The 26,153-nt window shown below is 42.4% G+C and overlaps 1 long non-coding RNA gene across 2 annotated transcripts in view; it reads right to left on the reverse strand.

Moving 5' to 3' along the window:
• Positions 1–6,357: 6,357 nt before the first annotated feature.
• The window catches only part of LOC117347848, a 132,935-nt gene continuing 113,139 nt past the window's right edge, over positions 6,358–26,153 (reverse strand). Inside the window, exons 3-4 of one of the 2 annotated variants that reach the window (XR_004536857.1) lie at positions 23,818–23,899; positions 6,358–6,395 (exon numbers count right to left, since the gene is read on the reverse strand). This is a non-coding gene — a long non-coding RNA (uncharacterized LOC117347848). The remainder of the gene's footprint in view (positions 6,396–23,817; positions 23,900–26,153) is intronic. The other variant, XR_004536856.1, reaches the window with a different exon arrangement.

A 26,153-nucleotide genomic window follows, 5' to 3' on the forward strand; every position in this document is an offset into this window, starting at 1 on the left:
AGGTACTTCCTCTGGCCACATACCTCCAGGAACTGAGCATTCAACTTTAAAGCAATAAAAAAAACTTAGAAAATAATGATAGATAAAAACCATATGGCCTATCTACCGGTAGTCTGTTCAGCCATACCATCTACTATCCTTTCCTCTCCTTTAGAGATCCTATATACTTGTACCATGTTTTCATGAATCCAGATATAGTCTGCCTCCATTATGGGTTGTTCCACACATCAACTAGGGCCATAGCTAACATTGAGTGAGCCTGGCAAAAATCCTGAGAACACTAGTAGGGGCTGCCTGCTGTTGGGCTCCTCTTTCCATTGGCTCCTGGCCCCCTATTGTCTGACCCCCATCCCCCCCTAGTCTGGCATCCCTCTCTCCCTTCTATACTTCCTTCCCATCCCATGGGTCTGGAATCTTTCCCTCTCCTCCCCACCCCCCATCGTTCTCCAAACTTGCAATGGGTTGTGGCAGCTGTAGAGATTGATATGCTGCTTTCATCTTGCCCTGGAATCTTCCCTTTGCTGCATCCCACCTCCTTTGCTAGAACTTCCTGTGGGTGGGATGCAGCAGAGGGAAGACCAAGAGGCCACACTGTCTTGGAAAAGATGGTATTATAGGGGCCTATCTTAATTTTTCCACCTGGGGATCATTCAGTCCTAGCTGTATCACTGCTATCCATCACCCTTTCTGCAAGAAATATTTCCTTTGATTACTCCTGATTCTGTTCCCTTTCCCCTTCTATATCCCCTCATTCCAGAGCTTCATTTCAATTGAGACTCACTTTCTGTGAATTTATGCATGGACATACTTAAAATGTTTCTGTCATATCTCCCCTAGTCCGCCTTTCTTCCAAAGTATAAATATATAAAAATCTTTAAGTTCATTCACATATGCTTTATGATGAAGACGACAGACCATTTTAGTAGCCAACCACTATTTCTTGCTGGCCATTCCTCTCTCTATGAACTCAATCATCTTTCTAGACTTTGCCATCAAATCTACTACCTTAAGATAGTCAGATATGATTGCCTCCCAAAAACTCATTCTTCTTTCGTGCACAGAAGTATTTCACCCTCCTATACTGTACCTTTCTCTCAGGTTTTTGCATCTGGATGCATGAAACTACATTTTTAAGCATTAAATCTTAGCTGCCAAATCCTGGACCATTCTTTAAGCTTCACTAGATCCTTTCTCATGTTATCCACACCATCAGGAGTGTCTACCCTATTGCAGATTTCTGGTGTCATTCACAAAGAAGCAAACCTTACTGGGCAGTCATTCCAAAACATCAAAATTTGTAAAAAGAGGCAGCCCAGAGACCAATCATTGCAGCATTTCACTGGTAATATCCCTTTTCTAAGTGTCAACGCCATTTCACCACCACTCGACAAGTTTGAAACCCAGTTAGTCACTTTATGGACCATACCAAGGAGACTCCATTCGTATATAAGTTGCCTATATGGAACTGTATGAAAGGCTTTCCTAAAATCTAACACTAGTGCTGTCTCTTGATCCAGCTCTCTGGTCACCCAGTCAAAGAAAGTAAAATCATGCTGTCTCAGGTTCTGCACTCCACTGGATTCCAGAAACCTTACTGCCCTTTGTTTAAGAAGCATTTCCATTAATTTACGCACCTCAAAATCAGGCTAACTGGCCTGCAGTGCCCAATCTCCTACTTACTTTGGCTTTTATAAAAAGGGACCCCATATGTCCCTCTCCAATCCTTCAGGACCACTCCAGACTTTAATTGAAAAACTCAGCAGAGCCACCAGAGCTTCCCTAAGTTGTATTCCATCTGGCCCAATTGCTTTGGCTCTGTTTAGTAGTTTAGCTAGCTCCTCATGGACAGTCTTCTGAAAATATGTAATTCAGGATCTATCACTTCTGTTCCTATTTGAGTTTGTCTTCTGTGGGCCTACTCCTGGCCCTTCATCTGTGAATGTTTGATTATCTACAGTCTTGAATACTGTGCTCTCAGATGCCTGCGCTGATGAATCATAAACAATTTCTTATCAGCTTGTGCAGGAAAGAGGTATCTTTCATCGAGCTCAGTATCACCATTTGCTTGAGAAAAGTGCTACTGCTTAGTGCAAAATATTTTATCAAAGTGCTCACGTGCAAAATAAATAACAATGTTCAGCATTTATCTTTGTTGTAGCAAGATAAAGTTCATACTGCCCAACGGGGACCCGTTTCATCGGTTTACGGCTTCATCAGGGGTCTGAATTATAACGTGGAAGCAAAATTCAGACCCTGATGAAGCCGTAAACAGGTGAAACGGGTCCCTGTTGGGCAGTATGAACTTTATCTTGCTACAACAAAGATAAGTGCCGAACATTGCTATTTATTTTGCACGTGAGCACTTTGATAAAATATTTTGCACTAAGCAGTAGCACTTTTCTCAAGCAAATAATGATACTGAGCTCGATGAAAGATACCTCTTTCCTGCACAAGCTGATAAGAAATCGTTTATGATTCATCAGCGCAGGCATCTGAGAGCACAGTATTCAAGATTGTAGATAATCAAACATACAAGTCTTGTTAATCTAGCGATTAAGTGGACTTGTTACTATTGTGACATAATTCAGTGCCTTCATCTGTGAACCCAGAATTTCATAAAGAATGATTCTTTTATCCTTATCAGCTTCTACATATTCTTCCCCTTCACCCTTCTGCCTCACAATATCAATATTGTACTTCCTTCTATCACTAACATATCTTTAAAAAATGTTTTCTCTTGTCCACCCCCTCCCCCACCTTTTCTTTTTACCATATTGACTTTTTTTTTTCTATTTGCACCTTTGATTTCCTGACTACTTTACCAGTTTCACTTAACTTTTCCAGATATTGCACAAGTATAGACTGCAATATCATTAACTGCAGAAGTTTGTATCTCCTGGATGCTCACTACTTCTCTGTCCTTGTAGATCTTCATTTTGCTCACTAAAAGGCAGAACAGTAAGCTTGCAGCAACCACATAGGGAGCAGGAAGAGGTCATTTTTCATAACAGTTCTTGAAAGGATACCAAGGGACTTGAAGGTTGAAATGGAAATATTGTGCTATCAGGCACCAGTGAATTCTGAGAATCGGACATCAATTCTCTGCAGCAAGAAAACTCCACCTGCCAATCCACTGTCCCCTTTTACTGTATTGCCTCACTACCCTCTACTCACCCCTCCCCATCTGTCTCCAAGGTCTTCTTTTCTTATTTTAGCTGCAAGAAGCTTGTGTAATGACTGGCAGACAGCAGAGTGTATATTTCTCTTGCTGAATAATGTTTCTTTGGGCTCAGGATGCCCATTTCAGCCTATCTTTCATCCTTTTATCTCTGTTGATGCCAGAAATATCCTTGATTCTCCTTGAATATTGCTGATGGGATCGATCCAAGATGAGGAGTCGCTTGAGTTTTCACTCTCCCGGGAACTCCTTAAAATACTTTTTTTCTACTTTCAACTTTTACCTGTTGCGATGCCGAAGAGGAGGGGACGTAGCGCTGCTAGAGCCTCGCAGCGCTCCAGAACGGCCGTCTTCGGGAGCATTGAGGAGTTAATGAGGAGAATGCAGGGCACGCCGACAGCTTCGGGGAGTTCCCCGCAGGAGACACTTAGCGGAGGCGCGTCAATGACGCTCACCATGGGGCTGGAGACATCGTTAAGCCCCGAAGTAAGAGCACCTCCCACACGCCCTCAATCGACCAGTTCCCCACGAGAGGAGGAACTTCCTGAGGTTGGATTTCACCTCCTCTCGGAGGCTAAGGAAAACCACGGGGGGACTGTGCTGCAGGACTCCCTGCTGGAGCAGAGGAGTCTGAATGAGAAGACTGAGGAGGAAGCAGTGGGGGATGAGAGAATTCAACAGACTGCAGGAGGAGACACGCTGCCAGAGGGTGAGCTAACTAAATTAAAACTACAACCATTTCAAATTGTGAAGCCCCGAGAGGTTACACTAGATTCTCTGTGGGATCTAGTAGTCAATTTGGCAAGATCCATTAACCCGCAATTACAACAATTTAGAAACGAAGCTAAATAATCATGAAATTGAGATTAAAAATTTAAAGATTGGACTTGAGGACTCAAAAACTTCAATACAAAACATTCATCAAGAATTAAAAGCTTCCAAACAAATTACTGAGGTATTAATCAAAGACAATACTAATTTAAGAAGGAAGATGGAGGCAATGGAAAACTTTTCACGTAATAATAATCTTAGACTGATAAACTTCCCTAGGGTTTCTGTGATAGCCCCAAGGGAAATGTTGAAACGATACATGACGGAAGTATTGGAGCTTCCTGAAGAGTCATTACCACCATTTACGCAGGTTTATTATCTTCCAAATAAGCCTCAAGACCAACAACAGCAACAACAACAGAAATTGGGACCTGATTTAATGAACATATCTAATATTTTGGAAATGTCTGATAGAGAATTAGTGACCCCGGCAACTTTACTTTTGATAGTAGCTCTCGCACCAGATAAAAACTGGTTGCTGAGACTTTTCTTTAAAAATAAACAAAAAGAGTTTTTAGGTTGTAAAATTCAGATGTTCCCAGATTTGGCCAAGGATACGCAGAGAAGGAGACGAGAATTTTTGTTAAGAAAACCTGGTGTTTTATCTCTGGGGGCGACCTTTTACTTGCGACATCCATGCAAATGTGTTGTTAATTATCATTCTCATAAATATGTTTTATTTGAGCCATCTCAACTGACAACTTTTCTCTCAACTGCATCTCTGGAGAAAGAAAGTGCTTAGTTTAAGAAAGGGTGCTTTAATCTCATCTGACTAGTTATTGCCTGGTTTAAATAATTTCTTTGATTCGCCTATTTCCCTTCTTGGATATGTTTGTGGACTTGAGTAGAAATTTATGCTCATATGTGATATTCTTTGATATATGTTTTCACTTGTATTAATTTCTTGCTAAATTTCCTTTCTGTACAAGTTGTATGCTTGAATATATTGAAAAATTCAATAAATATTAAAAAAAAAAAAAAAAAGAATATTGCTGATGGATGGCAAGGTTTTGTGTAATCAGTAAGGCTGTGTCAGACTGTGCTCACATGAGTGTACCATTGTCCAGGTGTGGGGAAACAGACGTTCACCTGTCAGGAGCAGAAGAATGTGGATTGCACAAAGCCAGTGCATTGAATTCCATGCAAAAGACCTCCCCATAAGTTTGCAGGACTTATTATGTCTGTGGTAAGGTGCAACAATTTCTTTCTCTCTAACTTCTTTCAGAAAAAGCTATACATACAGCTGGAAAACAGCAAAAAATAAAAAGCCTGATTAATTAATTCAACAGGTCAATTCATAACTATAACCAAAACAGAAGTAAGCAATCTGCCTCAAAAATATAGCAATACAAACAAAGAAGGCGAGGCAGACGAGGTGTCCAAAAACAACCAAACAGTTACTTTATTAATACAAATAACAAGTTGCCATAAAAAGTCTATGGTTTTATATCCGTCATGTCTGACAAGTCTCTTTTTGAAAGTCACAGATCAATAAATGGGGACCTATCTGTGTAAAACAGGTCTTCTGAGTCGTCCCAACTAGGATCCCAGTTTCAGCATCTGAGGATGCCTTTTTCAGGGAATAGTGAGAGCACTGTTGTGGGAAAATAGGTTGTTTAAACTTGTAAAAAAACAGCAGCTCAGCCAATACAGAATGGTGTCTCCTGCAATGAAAATTGCGCCAAAAACACTTAACGATTGAATTCCATACAAGAGACCTGCATCCCCATAAGTTTGTAGAGGCTATTTATGTCTGTGGTAAGGTGCAACAATTTCTCTCTCTAGCTTCTTTCAGAAAAAGCTACACACACAGTTGGAAAACAGCAAAAAATAAAAAGCCTTACTGAATTAATTCAACAGGTCAATTCATAACTGTACCGTCTTCTTTTTTTTGTAATTCTTTATTAATTTTGAAATAAATACAAAGTGCAATAGAATATACAAACAAATGATACAATAAAACAGCACTTTTATCTCGAAAAATGATATAGTATATTCCCCCTTTCCCCCCCTTCTTCAAGGTAAAAATGATGAAAGATCACAGTGTCTGATGAATACAGTATTCCATGACTGTGTTCCATAGCTGGGTGATTGGCCTTTGCGCTGTGAAGACTCCTCTTCAGGCACCAGTTGCAGAGTACCATACTTTCATGTTTAAATAGCATCACCTTGGTTGCTGTTTTTCTATTTTACTTCAATATATTGGATTCCTTCCTGTTTTTCCTGGTTCTATGGATCCACGGGGTGCAAGGGGAGGTCCACCAATGGATCAAAAACTGGCTGGCGGATAGGAGGGTTGGAGTAAAGGGTCATTACTCAGACTGGCAATGGGTCACGAGCGGAGTTCGTGCTGGGACCGCTCCTGTTCAATATATTTATTAACGACCTGGAGGCAGGAACAAAATGTGAGGTTATTAAATTTGCGGATGACACCAAACTATACAGCAGGGTCAAAAACATGGAGGACTGCGAAGATCTCTAAAAAGATCTGACAACGCTGGAAGAGTGGGCCAAAAAGTGGCAAATGAGCTTCAACATAGGAAAATGCAAGGTCATGCATGTGGGGAAAAAGAACCCGAAGTTCACTTACAAAATGGGGGGATCACCACTAGGGGTGAGCAACCTTGAAAGAGACCTGGGAGTGATGATAGACACAACATTGAAGGCATCGGCACAGTGCGCCACAGCTTCAAGGAAAGCAAACAAAATGTTAGGTATCATTAAGAAGGGTATCACGACCAGGACGAAGGAAGTCATCCTGCCACTGTATCGTGCAATGGTGCGCCCGCACCTTGAGTACTGTGTCCAGTACTGGTCGCCGTACCTCAAGAAGCAAGTCGGGAGGCAGGCGAAGAGGAGCTGAGAGAGGAGAAAAGAAGGTAGAAGGAAGGAATCGGAGAAGCAGGGCAGGCGAGAGTGAGGGGCAGAGGCGAGAGCTAGCTCCGCCCACCCCTCTGACGTCAGCCAGGCACCGATCCGAAGCTCCCCCTTAAAAGGGGAGGAGCCAACGGCGCGATAACACCAGAGCCCAGTTAGCAGGGCAGGCAGAAGCAAGTCGGGAGGCAGGCGAAGAGGAGCTGAGAGAGGAGAAAAGAAGGTAGAAGGAAGGAATCGGAGAAGCAGGGCAGGCGAGAGTGAGGGGCAGAGGCGAGAGCTAGCTCCGCCCACCCCTCTGACGTCAGCCAGGCACCGATCCGAAGCTCCCCCTTAAAAGGGGAGGAGCCAACGGCGCGATAACACCAGAGCCCAGTTAGCAGGGCAGGCAGAAGCAAGTCGGGAGGCAGGCGAAGAGGAGCTGAGAGAGGAGAAAAGAAGGTAGAAGGAAGGAATCGGAGAAGCAGGGCAGGCGAGAGTGAGGGGCAGAGGCGAGAGCTAGCTCCGCCCACCCCTCTGACGTCAGCCAGGCACCGATCCGAAGCTCCCCCTTAAAAGGGGAGGAGCCAACGGCGCCCAGCCGTTCGGCGCGCGGCGAAGGCGAGCGGTAAAGGCGCTCGCCTTAGCGAGAGCGCCTTTGCGAAGGGCCTTGCAAGGGACGAGTATCTACTATCAAGAACACCGAGGAGGACTGAACGGTAAGGAAGCGACAAACACAGAAGGTAAGGAAGAGACAGACGCCAAGGGAATAAACCCACACATACAATCAAGGTGAGGTAGAGCGGAGACAGCACACACAAAAGTGAGAGCAAGGCAAGCAACATAAGGAAGCAGCAGGCAAGGGACACAAGCACACACGAGGGAAGCAAGAAATGGAAGCCCAAGGAAGTCAGAAGGTGAGCTTTCCGGTCTTCTGTATCGGCTGCAATATGTATGACTACCTCCCTTCGGGGATCCAGGCATACATTTGCAATCGATGCATGGAGATGGATAGCTTGAAATGTCAGGTAAGACTATTGGAAGGAACAGTGATGGAACTCGAAGACAGAATCCGAGCACAGGAGAAGATTCTAGTGGAGTACAGCCCAAACGACGAGGTCAAGGAACTAGAAATGTTCATAGAGGAAGCTCATCAGCACCATGTAGAGATCCCAGGGCTGGAAAACTGTACTCAGGAAACCCATGTGAGGAGAGAAGACACCCATGCAAACACAGAAGAAACCGAAGACGAGGTAGGAGACAACCGCACACCAGGAGGAATAGTGAGAGCACAGGAAGACATCCCCCCACCCAAAGAACAGGAAACAATTTCAAGAGTATCATTGGAGGAAGAAGACTGGCCCTACTCCAAGGACGTGGACCTACGCCCCCCAAGGAACTCCCGAATAAAGAAGATGGGGATCATCGTAGGCGACTCCATTATACGACATGTGGACAGCCACACCGCAGGAGGAAGAGAGAACAGAGTTGTCACCTGTCTGCCTGGAGCAAGAGTGAAGGATGTGACCAACAGGATCTCCAGGATCATAGATGGCGCAGGGGGAGAGGACACCGCTGTGCTTATCCACGTGGGAACAAATGATGTGAGCGGGCGGAAGTATGACAGGGAAGAGCTGAAGGGCCAGCTCCGCTCACTCGGAAGACAACTGAAGATCAGGGAGGTGAAGATGGCCTTCTCTGAGATCCTCCCAGTACCAAGAGCGGATGGAAAGAGACAAGGGGAATTGCAAGTAATCAACGCCTGGATGAGACGATGGTGCGAAGAAGAAGGCTTCGACTTCGTGCGCAACTGGACGGCGTTCTGGGGAAAAAGCAAGTACTACAGAAGGGACGGACTACACCTCAACAAGGAAGGAGCAAGAGTTTTGGCAGGCAACATGAAGAAGGCAATCGAGAAGGCTTTAAACTGAAAGATAGGGGAAAGCCGACAGTCGACCACCGGTCGATGGCACGGATAGCAGGATGCCCCGACGAAGAAGCCAAGGACTACTACTCCTACACAAGAGAAGACGACCTCACAGCCAATAAGGGAGAAAAAGCAGGAAGGGACAACTCAGACACAGGAGGGGACGACCACACAGCAAACAAGGGTGATAACACAGGAGCAGTAGAGGATACCGTAATTGAAACTATAGGGACGGCCAAGAGTAGAAGGTCCAAAAAGGTAACACGAAGGGAACTTAGATGTATGTATACGAATGCTAGAAGTCTAGGTAACAAAATGGGGGAACTAGAGACAATAGCAAGACATGACATATTGGTTATCATTGGCATAACAGAAACATGGTGGAATGAAGAAAACAAATGGGACACAGTACTACAAGGATACAAACTGTATAGAAGAGATCGAGTAGGGCAGAAAGGTGGAGGTATTGCTCTATATGTTAAGGAGGGAATAGATTCTGTTGAAATGGTTACAACAGAAATGAAAGAGAAGCTTGAGTCACTCTGGATCAAAATTCCTGGTCAATATGGCGCAGATACGAAAATTGGCCTTTACTATCGTCCCCCAGGACAGGCGGAGGAAACTGACTCAGAAATGATGGAGGAAATCAAACAAGAATGCAAGACAGGAAATGTAATTATATTGGGAGACTTCAATTTCCCAGGGATAGACTGGAAACTAGCAACCTCCAACTGCGGCAAGGAGGCCAAGTTCCTGGAGGTGCTAGGGGATTGCTTCCTGGAACAAATGGTAAAAGAGCCGACAAGAGGCAACGCCACCTTGGACTTGGTCCTAAATGGCCTCACGGGACCGATAACAGAAGTGGAAGTCGTGGTTCCACTGGGAACGAGTGATCACAATGTAATCAACTTTAAACTTGACATCGGGAAAGGGAAACATGCCAAAACCTTAACCACCACCTTAAACTTTAAAAAGGGTAAATACGATCGCATGAGAGCCATGGTAGAAAAACGACTCGAGAAGATGGTGGACAAACTTGAAACGGTAGATCAGGCATGGTCCCTACTGAAAAATACTATCACAGAAGCACAAGATCTCTACATTCCGAGGATTTCCAAAGATCGGAGAACAAAGAGCAAAAGAGAACCGGCATGGCTTACCATACAGGTGAAGGAAGCCATAAAAGAAAAGAAGGACTCTTTCAAAAAATGGAAATGCATAAAGACAACCGAAGCCTGGAACAAACATAAAGATGATCAGAAGAAATGTCACAAGGCGGTGAGGGATGCCAAACAGGAGTATGAGGAAAAAATAGCCCAGGAGGCCAAAAACTTCAAGCCCTTCTTTAGATACGTGAAAGGGAAAAAACCTGCAAAAGAGGCAGTGGGACCCCTGGACGACCAGGGAAGAAAAGGGTACATCAAGGAAGATAAACAAATCGCAGACAAACTAAATTCCTTCTTTGCGTCCGTCTTTACGAAGGAGGACACCTCAACAATACCTGAAGCGGAGAAAGTGTTTGCAGGAGAAATAGAAGACAGCCTCACCACAGTTGAAGTGGACTTAGACCAGATATACTATCAGATCGACAAACTTAAAAGTGACAAATCCCCTGGACCGGATGGAATTCACCCGAGAGTCTTAAAGGAATTGAAGGTTGAAATCGGAGAGTTATTGCAAAAACTTGCAAACCTGACAATCAGAACTGGACAGATACCGGACGACTGGAGGATATACTGACAGACTGAAAAAGCTGGGGCTTTTCTCCCTGGAAAAGCGGAGACTTAGAGGAGACATGATAGAAACCTTCAAGATCATGAAGGGCATAGAAAAAGTAGACAGGGACAGATTTTTCAAATTATGGGGGACCACAAGTACAAGGGGGCACTCAGAGAAATTGAAAGGGGAAAGGTTTAGAACAAACGCCAGGAAGTTCTTTTTCACCCAAAGGGTGGTGGAAACATGGAACGCGCTACCGGAGGATGTGATAAGCAGGAGCACGCTACAGGGCTTCAAAGAAGGCTTGGATAGGTACCTGGAGGACAAAGGGATTGAGGGGTACAGATAGGAATAGAGGTAGGTTATAGGGATAGGATTAGAGGTAAGTTATAAAATTAGTCAAGGACCACTGTTTAGGCAAGTAGGCCTGATGGGCCGCCGCGGGAGCGGACCGCTGAGCAGGATGGACCTCTGGTCTGCCTCAGCGAAGGCAACTTCTTATGTTCTTAACCTCTCTTCGTTTTGATCTGCTCTTTCTATTTTTTCTTGGCAAATCTAGCTTCTCTTCCCCATTGCTCCTGATTCATTTCACTGTAGCTATGTTTTTTCCCCCAGATTTTCTATTTGTTTTCTAATAACAATTTTTTATTATTTTTTATAATACTTCTTAACCACGTAACCATGAGTTCTACGCGGTTTACAAAAGATTATAAACTAAAAATAATTTAAGGATGACAAAAAAAAATTATTTAACCAAGTACAGTCAAACCTCAGTTTGCGAGTAGCATGGTTTTTGAGTGTTTTGCAAGACGAGCAAAATATTCTTGCAAATCGTGACTCGCAAACCGAGCGTTGACTTGATTTGCGAGAACCCCCCCCCCCGAAAACCGGCACTACACCCCCCCACGCTGGAAGCGGCATCCCCCGACCGTCCAAACAAGCCACTTACCCCCATCTGGCACCAGCACACAACACCAACCCACAGGACGTGCCGGTGCCAGTGAACGAAGATCCCGCCTGTTGCCTGGGCTGGGCCTTGAGCATCTGCGCATGCTCAAGGCCTTCTGGCTCTCGTTCTCTCCGAGAACAAAGATAAGAAGATCCAAACGGTAACAAAGCCTAGATTGCTTTGTTGCTCAAGTTAGGATAACTACCGCATTAAAAAAACCAACTAAAATTAAAGTGCCGTTAGTTTTCAAGGACCAATCATGTCAAAGAATAATGCTTGTCTGGGCGATTGTATCCTTACACGCACAGAAATTCATAACACTGACAGACTCTGGCACACATGACATACATAAGAACATAAGAAGTTGCCTCCGCTGAGGCAGACCATAGGTCCATCCTGCTCAGTGGTCCGCTCCCGCGGCGGCCCATCAGGCCCATTGCCTGAGCAATGGTCTATACCTATCTATACCCCCCAATCCCTTTTTCTTCTAGGAATCTATCCAAACCTTCTTTGAAACCATTTAATGTTTTCTTGTCTACAACAGCCTCTGGAAGCGCGTTCCATGTGTCCACCACCCTCTGAGTGAAAAAGAACTTCCTAGCGTTTGTTCTGAACCTGTCCCCCTTCAATTTCTCCCAATGCCCCCTTGTGCTTGTGGTACATGTCATCTATTCTACTGTATACTTATGAAAGGAATTTTTTTTAATATAGTAAAATTCTGGAAGCTGTCGTGGCACACCTAGAACCTCTTCGGGGCACACAGTTTGAGAGACACTGGTTTAAGCCATTACACCTATGATTCTGTAGATTTCTGGTTGTCTGAGAGAAATTGAACTGAAAGGTGCACAAAATACTGCAGCTCGAATTATTGCTCGAGCTTCTAAACATGAGCATATAACACTGATTTTGCATAATTTGCATTGGTTACTTGTTGCACAGCATATTGAGTTTAAGACTTGGGGGCCCCATTTCCAAAGCCGCGCTAGCATTTTTAATGCACGCACCGGATTAGCATGTACTATAGTGCGTGCTAGCCGGAAATCTACCGCCTGCTCTAAAGGAGGTGGTAGCGGCTAGCGCGTGCGGCAATTTAGCGCATGCTATTCCGCGCATTAAGGCCCTAGCGTGGCTTTGTAAAAGGAGCCCTTGGTATTTGATCTTTAAAGTTTTGATTGACAAAAGTGCAGTAGTTTTGAACTTGTGGAGGGGCATTTTCAAAAAGACACCTAAGGTTGGACATTTTGGACAAGATGTTCACAAACCCAGCAGAAAAAAATGTCTATTTTCAAAACTGCCAGATGTCCATCTTTTATTTTTGAACATAAGAACATAAGAACATAAGAATTGCCATCTCCGGATCAGACCCATGGTCCATCGAGTCCGGCGATCCGCACATGCGGAGGCCCAGTCAGGTATACACCTGATTGTTCTAATCACCCATATCCCTCTATGCCTCTCATAAGGAGATGTGCATCTAATTTGCCTTTGAATCCTAGCACAGTGGATTCCTTAATAACCTCCTGTGGAAGAGCATTCCATGCGTCCACCACTCGCTGCGTAAAGCAGAACTTCCTGACATTTGTCCTGGACTTGTCACCCCTTAGCTTCAAACCATGTCCTCTTGTCCTTGTCACATTGGACAATGTAAATAATTTGTTTTTCTGCTCTATTTTATCGATGTCTTTCAGTATTTTGAACGTCTCTATCATGTCCCCTCGCAGCCTCCTCTTCTCAAGGGAGAACAATCCTAGTTTCTTGAGTCGTTCCTCATATTCCAATTTCTCCATACCTCTTATTAGTTTCGTTGCTCGTCTCTGCACCCTCTCCAGCAGTTTTATATCCTTCTTTAGGTTGGGAGACCAATGTTGTACACAGTATTCCAAGTGTGGTCTGACCATTGCTCTATAAAGCGGCATTATGACTTTCTCCGATCTACTCGTGATTCCTTTCTTTATCATGCCCAACATTCTGTTTGCTTTCTTTGCCGCTGCCGCACATTGTGCCGACGGCTTCAGGGTCCTATCTATCAGTACACCCAGGTCCTTTTCTTGTTCGCTCTTACCCAGAGTTGCTCCTGACATTCTATACTCGTGTTCCTTATTCTTACTACCTAAATGCATTACTTTGCATTTCTCCACGTTGAACTTCATCTGCCATTGCTCTGCCCATTTCTCTAGCTGATACAAGTCGCTCTGGAGTTCCTCGCTATCTTCCTGCGATCTGATTTCCCGGCATAGCTTTGTGTCGTCTGCAAACTTAATGATCTCACTGGATATTCCGCCTTCCAGGTCATTGATATATATATTAAATAGAATCGGCCCAAGTACCGAGCCCTGGGGCACACCACTAGTCACTTTCTCCCAGTCTGAGAACTTCCCATTTATGCCCACTCTCTGCTTCCTGTTTTCCAGCCATTTGCCTATCCACCTTTGTATATCTCCCTCTATTCCATGGCTTTGTAGTTTCCTGAGAAGTCTTTCATGCGGAACTTTGTCGAATGCTTTCTGGAAGTCCAAATAAATTATGTCCACCGGCATTCCACTATCAATTTGCTTGTTCACGGTCTCAAAAAATTGAAGCAAATTCGTTAAACATGATTTCCCTTTCCTGAACCCATGTTGACTGGGTTTCAGCAAGTCGTGTGTATCTAGGTGCCGGACTATGCTATCCTTGATCAGTGCTTCAACCATCTTTCCAGGGACAGACGTAAGGCTCACTGGTCTGTAGTTGCCCGGTTCTCCTCTCGATCCTTTTTTGAAAATTGGCGTGACATTCGCTATCTTCCAGTCATCTGGTATCTGTCCAGTTCTGATTGTCAGATTGGTGAGTTTTTGCAATAACTCTCCGATTTCAATCTTCAATTCTTTTAAGACTCTCGGATGAATTCCATCCGGTCCAGGGGATTTGTCACTTTTAAGTTTGTCGATCTGGTAGTATATCTGGTCCAACTCCACTTCAACTGTGGTGAGGCTGTCTTCTATTACTCCATTAAACACTTTCATTGCCTCTGGTATTTTTGCAGTATCCTCCTCCGTAAAGACAGACGCAAAGAAGGAATTTAGTTTGTCCGCAATTTGTTTATCTTCCTTAATGTACCCTTTTCTTCCCTGGTCGTCCAGGGGTCCCACCGCCTCTTTTGCGGGTTTTTTCCCTTTCACGTATCTAAAGAAGGGCTTGAAGTTCTTGGCCTCTTGCGCTATTTTTTCTTCATAGTCCTTTTTGGCATCCCTCACCGCCTTGTGACATTTCTTCTGTTCGTCTTTATGTTTTTTCCATGCTTCGGTCGTTTTGATGTGTTTCCATTTTTTGAAAGAGTCCTTCTTTTCTTTTATGGCTTCCTTCACCTGTCTGGTAAGCCATGCCGGTTCTCCCTTACCTTTTGTTCTCCCTTCCTTGGAGATCCTCGGAATGTGTAGGTTTTGTGCTTCTGTGATAGTACTTTTCAGTAGGGACCATGCCTGGTCTACTGTTTCAATTTTATCCACCTTTTTCTTGAGTCGTTGTTTCACCATGGCTCTCATGCGATCGTATTTGCCCTTTTTAAAGTTAAAGGTTTTGGTTAAGGTTTTGGCACTTTTTCTATTCCCGATGTCAAGCTTAAAGATGATCACATTGTGATCGCTCGTCCCCAGCGGTACCGTAACTTCTACTTCTTTTGTCGGTCCCGTGAGGCCATTTAGCACCAAGTCCAGGGTGACGTTGCCTCTTGTCGGCTCTTTCACCATTTGTTCCAGGAAGCAATCCCCTAGCGCCTCCAGGAACTTGGCCTCCTTGCCGCAGTTGGAGGTTCCTAGTTTCCAGTCTATCCTCGGGAAATTGAAGTCTCCCAATATTATTACATTGCCCGTCTTGCATTCTCGTTTGATTTCCTCTATCATTTCTAAGTCAGTTTCATCCGCCTGTCCCGGGGGACGATAAAAAAGGCCAATTTTCGTGGCTGCACTGTTTTGTCCAGGAATCTTGACCCAGAGGGACTCTAGCTTCTCTTTCGTTTCCATCGTAGCCACTTCAACAGATTCTACTCCTTCCTGCACATATAGGGCAATACCTCCACCTTTCTGCCCTACTCGATCTCTTCTATATAGTTTGTATCCCTGAAGTACTGTGTCCTATTTGTTTTCTTCATTCCACCATGTTTCTGTTATGCCAATGATTTCCAACTTATCATTTCTTGCTATTGTCTCTAGTTCCCCCATTTTGTTTCCTAGACTTCTAGCATTCGTATACATACATTTGAGTTCTCTTCGAGTTACTTTTATGGACTTTCTACTCTTTGCTGTCCTTACTGTTACTTTCACGGTATCCTTAACCGCTCCAGTGTTGTTTCCCTTGTTTGTTGTGCGGTCTTCCTCTCCTATGTCTGAGTTGTCCCTTTCTGCCTTGTCTTCCTTATTTGCTGTGAGATCGTCCTCTCCTGTGTATGAGTAGTAGCCCATTGTTCCTACATCGGGGCATCCTGTCGTCCGTGCCATCGGACTATGTATACGTTTTGGTCTTTAGGATGTCTATCTTTTTTGGCCATTTTCAAAAATAGAAACATCCGCATGAAAAATGCACAAAAGCAAGTTTTGTAGATGTACCAAATTACCTGGTCTGATGGTGGCAGAGGAAACCCCATCAGCTGAGCCAGTTTTGGAGATTCCTGCCAATTCAGCTGATAAGGATTCCCTCTGCCAGCATCAGCTGAACCTTGGAGCCCTCCACCACTCCCCCAACATCCCCCAACATCTCCCTGACATCCATGGACCTCTCCCCTGTATCACCCCCACATCCCCCAACATTGTTGGACCCCTCCTTCCCCCATACCTGCCGATGACATATTGGCAGGAGGGAAGCCCACTCCATCCTGCCTACAAGGTCGTGTGCTGCGAATGAAGGGCCTTCCCCTCACAATGTATCTTGGGTTGCAGTGGAAGGGGCCTAAGGCCCTGATTGGCTCAGCTGATGGGGATTCCTCTGCCGCAATCAGCTGACGGCAAACCCTCATGTGCTGTTTTTCCCCCATCTCTGGGTGGTGGGAGGGGGTCGTGACCACCGGGGGAGTAAGGGGGAGGACGTCATGCCTTAAACCTTCCAGTGGTCATCTTGTCAGTTTGGTCACCTTTGGGGCACTAAGTCCTGATTTACTTTGGTCTAAGTCTTGGCGTGTACGTTCCAGCTAGGGTGTCCTGGAAAAGCTTTGATTATTACTTCAGGACGTCCAGGCAGAAACACACCCAATTCCCACCCATAGCAAACCTCCCAACATGCCTTTGAGCTCTGAATGCTTAGAAGTGCTGCTGGACATCCAGAAAGTTTGTTTTGATTAGCGGCACTTGGACACTCCTGTTATTAGGACCCCTAAGTACCAATTTAGGCAGGTTTTTGGATGTTTAAAGTTCTGATTATGGCCCTCATTGTTTTGTCGTTATCAACCAACGAGAGCTTTGCGTTCTGAGAATCAGATGAATCTTGAAGTACCATCATTGAATCTGGCGAGATCAGTAAGAATTTGTCAATCTATGATGTCAGTTCAAGGAGCTGCGCTAAAGAATTCATCGCCTGTTTAAATTAAGCAGTCTTCTAATGTGATGCAATTTAGAAAAGGAGTGAAAACTACATAGTTTAAGAGAGTATACAAGTAAGTTATTTCATGTATTACAGGCAACTTCTTTTAACTTACTGTATTTCTGCTAAAAGAGTTAACAGTAGGTGAGTGTAAGGGTTTTTAAAATTATTTATTGCTTGTTTGTTTTCAGTTTATTATGTATGTTTTTATGTAACCCGCTCAGAACTGTGGATGTAGCGAGATATAAATTTTTAAAATAAATAAAATATACACAGATCCAGGGAAGGGGGTTATCTCTTTTGTTTTATTCCTTGATTGAATATACTGGAAGGGAGGGTGGGGGTAGTTCATTTTGTATTGTTATTGATTGATTGTAAGTGCTGATTCTGATTATTAATGTATGTATAATTTTCTGCACTTTGTATTAGCTTTGAAAATTTTATAAAGATTAAAAAATAAATAAATAAAGGTAGGAGATGAAATGGAGCTAAACTAGAAACGGTGTAACCTGTCTGAGTTGACCTGGATCAATGAAAAGGAGATATGTCATGTCTGTCTTGTCCTGACCTATATTGTGAATGTACTCTTGTAAACCTTTCTGGGCTCCTTTCAGAGGATGGGCTGAATAAATAAATAAATATGACTTATTTTGTTTTATATCTTTGAAAGTGTATATTTCTTATTGCTTATATTGTCATGATGACATGTGACTAATACATTTTTTTTTTTTAAAGAGTACCATAATAAAAAGTGAATAGACCTTGATGATGTAAAAGGCTGTTTCTAGCGTCTTCAGGCTTGGTTGACGTTGTTTAGCATGAACCAGTTTACCAGGGAGATAAGCAGACTCTTTTTTTACCAAGATTTACTGATCCAGTTTTGGTTTTATCTAGTGGCATACAAGAGTATATATAGGTCATTCTCGTTATTCGCAGTAGTAAAGTTCTCAAAAATGTTTGCAAACTTCAAAATTGTGACCAACAAAACATTGAGGATAGGTTCTAGCAGTACATGTTGCGCCTCAAAACTGTGGAAAGTGAACAGTGGATTCTATTGGGAGAATAGGGTTAGGTTTCTGCACGGGACAATGCTTGAAGCACCTGTAATTTACTTTCTGGACACTTGGGGGGCCATATCTGGAAGCAAAGCTTGACCGTGAGGTGAAAGCAAACAAGCTGATTTTTTCAAGCAGCAATCCATGAATAAGCAAACGCAGTGGCACAAATGGGGAATATTGGCTGCAATTGATACAATCGTAGATAGGGGAAATCGTGCATTGTGAATGCGCAAATAACGAGAACAGAATGTATTCTAATTTTCCAAAGCAGATCAGAACTACATTTCCATGCATGCAGTGTGATAAAACCAACTGGATCAACCTGAAATAATAATCATAAAAAAGCAAGTCACAGAGCTAGTTGCTCATCCTACCGCTAACGTGCAACAAGCAAGCAGCTTTGCTGAGACGGATCCTGTATTGTGTGAAAAAGTTCTCTTCCTATTACACTGAGCTTTTGGCACCCGCTACAGACACTGGCCTGCCATGCCGCTTATAAACATTCTTTGCAGCTTTTGAATTTTTATTCTGAAGTGCCCAGAATTATGACTGAATCAGATGAGGGTTGTCTTTTAGAGCCTCATTCAAAGGCTACCTTTCATGGTGATAAATGGCTTCAGTTCCCAATCATCAACACATATAAAAACCATCTTCATCTTATTGTTGTAAATCTGCTTTCCAGTATTGCTCATGGTAGGCCAAATACTATGGCAAGTATTATTATGTCTTTCATTTTACTTCAAAAAGCTACAGCTATTGCACAAAAGTGTGTGTGGAATCATAAATTATATTTTCTTCTCCACTCCCCTCCTTATTGTCTCTAACTGCATTCATTGCCTTTGGCAAGTGAAAACAAAGTGGTCGTATAGGAGTGGGCCAAGCATTTCACAGAGAGGTGCTATAAATATGCCAGGTCCAAATTTAAACCTCCACACTTCATCAGTTTGCAGTTTTGTACCTTGATCTGTCTTTTGAGGAATGTTCATTTGGTTTGCAGTTTTTCTTTGGAAAGGTTTGTACGTAAAGAACTAGCCTTACATATATAAAAACTCCAAATGAGTTTGTGTAAAGTTGATTTCTATATATGATAACTTTCTTTACAACCTTAATAAAATTTTACATGAAAACATGTCTGAAAATCAGGCAAATAAAATGCACAGTCTTAGGGATTTCATTTTCCAGCACTGCTATTTTGTTGTTATGCCAATATTTGTATTTCAACCATACCTTATTAGTTCTAGGTCAGATTCCACAGAATAAGAGCTGAACTAATTCATCCAGAAATTACAAAGCATTACGAGGGGCCGCTGAAAAGTTTTCAATCCAACCAAGAAGAGAATTGTGTGGAGCCATGAAAATTACAAGTTATTCCACATTTTTCTTGACACTTTTCATTTCAATGATATGAAATGAAACAAAAAAAGTGTCAAGTAAAGTATGGAATAATATAAGTTGCATGGCCCACATCATTCTCTTCTCAGTTGGGCTGAGAACGTTTCAGCGGCCCTTCATATAATAACTACACAGCAAATTAAATATCAACAGTTAAGATTATGAAATAGGTATGTTTTTAAACATCTGTCAGAATCTAAAATAATTATTATGTGATCTTGTGGTCATTGGAAGATGATTTCATAACTCAACAATATGACATTGGATGGAAGAAGAAACCTGCTTAATTGATTTTAAATGATTAAACATAAAAATTTCAGAAGCCATAAATTCCTGCCAGGCCTGTAATGGTAAATTGCTAATTACCCATACACGCCAAGAGCAGTGTATGCTTTGGATATACAATAGCAGTGGATTGTGCGCCTGAGTTTGCCCTTGAAGAAGGACACAAAATGGGGTACTCTGTAGGGCAATCAGCTCCAGCACTCCCTTCAATTGATAGACAAATAGCTTCTACATGCTAAAGATAAGCCCTAACTTCCTTTTCATTATTATATTTGATAGTGATTTTTCGAAAATGATGTTTAGAGCACTGAATGGAAGTAGGGCACTTTTTAGCAATATTTAAAATAAAGTCTCTCCTCAAAGGACATCTTTAGTAAATATTAATTTTTAAAAATTCACTTGTTTGGTGGGGTAAAACCTACAGTGCGTTTATATAAGGTGCATATAATTTGTAGGATACACCCTGGTGGATTCTCATTATTTATTTCATGAGTTTCCCCATGACTGATTTTGTCCACTTAGAGCAAGTATAGTACATGTCTATACCCATTTATATGGGATAAGACTTATTAAGAAACGGCCGTTGTGATATTGAGAGACTCGAAGCAGGTTTTTCTATTGTACGCCTATCTTAAGTCACCATTTATAGAATATACCCCTGATTGTATACAACTCAGGGAACTGGTGGAAATGAGATTTGGATGAACATGACTTGGCCATTGGATTAGCTGGTCTGTGGTTTTCCACTCACTCATTCAGGGCTCTTTTTACAAAGCCATGGTAGTGATTCCTGGTCAAGCAAATGCGACAAACCTATAGAAATTGGGCTTTGTTGCATTTGCTGCACTAGGACAAAAAAATTGGAAAATCACTGTACTGTGTATAGCCATCGATGGAGACTGCCCCAACTTTGTTGGTTGGACTGAGAACTTTTCAGCGGACTCTTGTATACCCCGACCCGCTCTTTACGTTCCCTCAGCACAAACAGGATGGTACTCCCGGGTCCCTGTCAAGCTCGCTTAGAGTCCACAAGAGAAATGGCCTTTTACTTTCTGGCTTCTTTCTTGTGGAACTCCCTTCCAAACCACATCAATTCAGAATCAGTCTTCACACGCTTCAGAATTCTTCTAAAAACCCATTTTTATGAATGTGCATTCTGAGAAATTTAACTCCATTGGGGACCATGGGATGAATATGGCGGTCACAAAATGAATCTATTTCCTTGAATATGTGCATTTTTGAATGTTTTGCTTTTCTGTCAGTTTTAATAGCATTCTTTTCTTGTTCTTTTATCATTTTAGTTTTGTAAACCGCCTAGGTCCATGATGGTAAGATGGTATAGCAAGCCAAATAGATAATAATTATAATAATAAAATCTTATACAGTGTGCTTTAACCCCCGAGGCAGCCCTATCTCTCACTGAAACATGGTTCTGTGTCAGGTCTTCTGTGGATTTATAAAAATAAACTGATAGACTGACTTACTGTTCTCATTGGAACTCCATCACTCAACCCCATTCTCTTCATTGGCTCAAGCTGCATTAATACCCAGTTAGCCATATTCTATACAAACTGCAGTTTCTTAAATTGTTTCTAATGGAGATCAATTTTTAAAAATATTACAATAATTTAATTGAGTTAAAAACAAGGCACGAATAAGCATTACTTGTATTTTCTAGGTCAAATAAAGATGAAGACTAAGAATAAGATGTAATTGAGAAAAAAAACCTCCCTTTTTAACAAGGTCACCCACAACATGTTTATTTCCATCTGCATAGACAAAACACTAACATCAAAACACACTGTTGACAATGGAAGTACTACTAGGCCTCCTAAACCAAATTCTCTATCTTGCTAGGATTCACCAACAACTTATTCTCAGCCAACTAATCTTGGACTTGTCCCAAACAACCAGAGAATTTTGATGATCTCAAGTCCCAATCTGCATACAGCCCGCAAGGTTTGTAATTGTGGAGCTATCAGGCAGAAAGCAAATTAACCCTGTTAAGAGAATAGCCCAATGTTTACATCTCTTCAGAAGGCAAGGTAATTAACTTCCCAACTTGGCAATAGACTTCACAGCTGGGTCACTCTATGTTTTGCACAATGCAGAGCCTTCAGCAAAAATGTTCTAAAGACTTCCGAGTACATTTTAGGACTTGTGTAGGGGTGGCTCATTCCAAACAACCCGTAAGATACTAAAGATCAGTATCTCCTAGTACTGAAGGCAAGAGAGAGACTTCAAAACTGAACACAGTCTTATACAGATAGCTGAGTAGCTGTCAGCAAAGATGGCGCACCTAGATCTTTCTAAAATCATTCTAGCTACTAATTAACCGCTACCTATTCACAACTTTCTGTGGGGGCCCTTTATCTATGACATAAAAATAATCAAGATGAAAAATCATGCCTGAAATGCATTTACAGGTGATCTTGGTCTACATATGGGAGTAAATGCCAAACAAGTCACTTACCCAATTCCCAATTCAAAATATCCATATATAGAAATCTAGGTTACAAAGTAAATCCAGTGTCACTCCTGAGCTTGTTACCTTTCTTAGAACAGATGGTATTTTATCAACCATTGGTTACTTGCTCTAGCTCAGGGGTGGGCAACTCCAGTCCTCGAGGGCCAGAATCTAATCGGGTTTTCAGGATTTCCCCAATGAATATGCATGAGATCTATTTGCATGTGTGTCTAGCCTGACATACAAGTACTTTCTCTCCTAACCAAGACATCTCAAGATTATTATTTTTTTTTTACATTTAATATAAGCTTGTTCTCTACTTTCCAAAACATTGCAGCTAAGCACGGATTAACAGACTTAACTGCTTCCACATTCTACATGGGGCAGAAAAATGTGATTATGTCAATATATAAAGCATGCAAATACAAAAAGGTGATAACTGGGTAAGTTGGGTAGCTGTCCTAAGTTGCCCAGATAGCTATCCAAAAACCAGCACTAAATAGGGTTGGGCAACTGTTTGCAACGATATCGTAGGGATTGCCAACAACATATCACATGTTGTTATCAAATGAAAATGAGTAGGAAAAAAAACACCCCAAAAATTCATAATTGTTAACAGTAGGCATTCTTTTGAGACACTGAGCACTATTTTCAAAGAGGACGCCTATTGCATATGGGCAAACTATCATACATGCGTAAACTACTATACTGTACATACATATATAATATGCACTTTTTCAAAAGAGTGTACACTCGCCCCCAAGTTCTATAGCACTATACATTGTACGTGCAAATTGGTGCACACAGCCAATATGCATGCACAACTTAATTGTTGGTGCTAATTGGCACTAATTAGAAGTTATGTGTACAATTTGGTCGGTGCATTCTATAAACTGGTGCACATCAGTTTTAGTGCATAAATCTCGAAAGGGGATGTGGCCAGGGTAGGAGCATGGGCAAATTGTGGGTGGTCCTAAAAGTTAAGCGCACTGGTGTAGAATACACCCAATCCATATACAACTTAGATGCAGGTATTTAGGACTGTTTTTTTCTTATTCTAAGTGGATGTGCCTAAATGTTAGTGAAGCATACTGCCGCTAAGCATGATTCTAGATATGGTATGCGGCTTTTATAGAATTGCACTAAGCACCATTCTAATTTAATCTTCTATTTCTGTGTCGTTCATACCTAGGCAGGCTCAAGCCGACTTATAGATAGGGGCGAGGAAGGAGAAGGGGGGAGGAGGGGAGGGAGAAGAGAAGAAGGTAGGTAGGATGAATAGGAGAAGGGAGAAAAAGAACTCTCGCAGAATCAATCTATTCGCCTTCCCCTCCCTAAAACTATGTCACCTCAAAAGGTTCTTCAACAAAACCTTCACCTTCCAGGCGGCCAAACAGAACCCATGGCTAGCCCAAATTATGCTCGAGGCACCCACCTACCTCAACTTCAGAAAACTACTCAAAACTCATTTATTCCACGGACGGAATCCCTAATCCCCCCTTCTTCCACTTCTCTCCCCCCACCAACAAAATGATCTCTCCCTTTACTCCTTCTCATTGCTCTCCCCTAACCTGCTAACTACAATGATTTATACAACCCCTTCATGCTTACCTCAACGACTTCGCTTCTTGTAAATCTGATTTACTGTAATTCTTGTAAATCTGTTTAATTGATGTGAACCGCCTAGAACTCCCTGGGTATGGTGGTATACAAAAATAAAGTTAGTATTATTATTATTATAATTGGCCACTAACAAGCAATTACAATATCAGGACTAATTAGAATTTATGTATTCGTATATTCTAGTACATGGAATTGAAAGAGGGCATGACCATCGGAGGGGCTTAAGTATGTCATGGGTGTTCCAACAACCAACTTGCACTGTTGTAGAATATACCCAGTCCATGCCTAACTTCTCCCTCCCCCCTTTTACAAAGCCGTGTTAGGCTTTTTTATCACCGACTGCAATAGTATTAGCTCCGACGCTCATAGAAATTCTATGAGCGTCGGAACTAATACCGCCATAGCAGGCGATAAAAAAAACTAACATGGCTTCGTAAAAGGGGTTTAAGTTAGGCACTGTGATTTACACCAGATTTTACTAGGTATAAATGGCCACACCTAAATTTAGTTGCAGGTCCTGGTACTATGCACTATTCTATAAACTGCATCTAACATTAAGCGCAGTTTATAGAATAGTGCTAAGCATTTTTTTCTGTGACAATTTTTTGGGTGCCACAAGTACAATTTCCCCCTATGAGTGCCTCAGTTTCAGACAAATTCACAGCTAGGCTATTCTCTGTCAACCATATTTACATTTTTGGAAAATAAATTATGAAACCATGAGAATATAAATCAGACCCTATCTGATAGGGAGCCAAGAAAACAATATTATCTGCATACATTCTAAAATCCATATCAAGCTGATGAAGTAAGTGAAAAAGGGCAGCCAAGTACAAATTAAAAATACCGATGACTATGCAGAGCATGGTGGAGGACCCTGCTTAAAAAAAAAAAAAAACCTAAACCAAAACAAGAGCAATCTGAACCAATACAGATGCATTAAATATGTTGTTCCAGACAAGAGACAAACCATGTGAAGACTGTGGGCCCAATATTTAAAATATTTATGATCCTAACTTTGAGGGTTATACTCCTTAATTGAACTCTTTGAAGATTTACTAGTAACCCTGGATATTCAATGCTAGGGCATGTGTGGCTCCTGGTGCTTAATATCCAGGTATGACTGATGACCTGGAAGTTAACCAGGCTCCAGCTGATATTGAGACCGCTGCCTGGTTAATTTACCACATAAAGGGTTCCTTTTAAAAAAAATAAATTTACATTCTTCATATCCTACAATTCTATGCGGATTACAAATTATTAAGTACTCAAGCATTTTCCCTATCTGTCCCGGTGGGCTCCCACTCTATCTAATCTACTTGGGGTAATTTGGATTATGTAACTTGCCCAGGGTCACAAGGAGCAGTGTGGGATTTGAACCCACAACCTCAGGGTGCTGAGACTATAGCTCTAACAACTGCACCACACACTCCACACACTTCCTTTTCCAAAGCCGTGGTAGAGGTTTCTTCTGCGGGCCTGCGAGGTAAATGCTCAAAGGAATTCTAGGAGCGTCGGAACATTTACCTCACCAGCCCACTGTAGAAACCTCTACTCAGTGGTGAGAGGGCTTTCAAAGGATTCAGTGAATCCACAGCTCTACAGCCCTACTTTTTAATTTTTTGTTTACTTTTGCTTGATGCAGTTTGATTTGTTGAGTAGGCCGCCTGCTCAACCAGTCAAACTGCATCAAACAAAAAGTAAACAACAACATCAACAAAAAAAAGCAGGGCTCTTAGGCTGGGGATTCCGTATACACTACTCTAAATGAGGTCTCACCAGAGACATAAAGAGGCACTATCATTTCCTTTTTCCTGTTGCCCATTTCTCTCCCTAAACACCCAAACGTTCGCCTGACTTTTTCCATTGTCTTTTCTATCTGCTTGGCTTTCTTCAGATCAGAAGAAAACCATAATTCCCCAAGTTCTGTTCTTCTTTCATGCTGTCACAACCCTAACCCTGAAGCTCGGTTTGTGTCAGGTAAGGCTCTTGCTAAACCTAGCCCTGCCATCAAAAGAGCTGATCATTGTGATAGACTAGAGTCAAGGAATAGGGAAAGCTCAGTATGGCCCTTTAAAACCCAGATTTCTGATCCCTGGGGAGGGGAGGATTATGAGAATAAGAGCCTGGAACAGCCAAAGAATCCTTCTACTCCTCCTCCTGTCAGCTCCCAGCTGCAGGAGCTGATTAGAAGTTCTGGTAAAGCTAAGCAGAAGCTGCAGATTGCCCTTCCTCCTCTAAGAACAGGGCGTGGCCACCTTAATGCATTAGAAGCTGCTCTGAGAAGGAAGCAGGCAGTTTGCCCTGGGCCAGCCCGGGAAGGA

This window comes from Geotrypetes seraphini, chromosome 13 (assembly GCF_902459505.1).
Source record: "Geotrypetes seraphini chromosome 13, aGeoSer1.1, whole genome shotgun sequence".
Classification (NCBI taxonomy): Eukaryota; Metazoa; Chordata; class Amphibia; order Gymnophiona; family Dermophiidae; genus Geotrypetes; species Geotrypetes seraphini.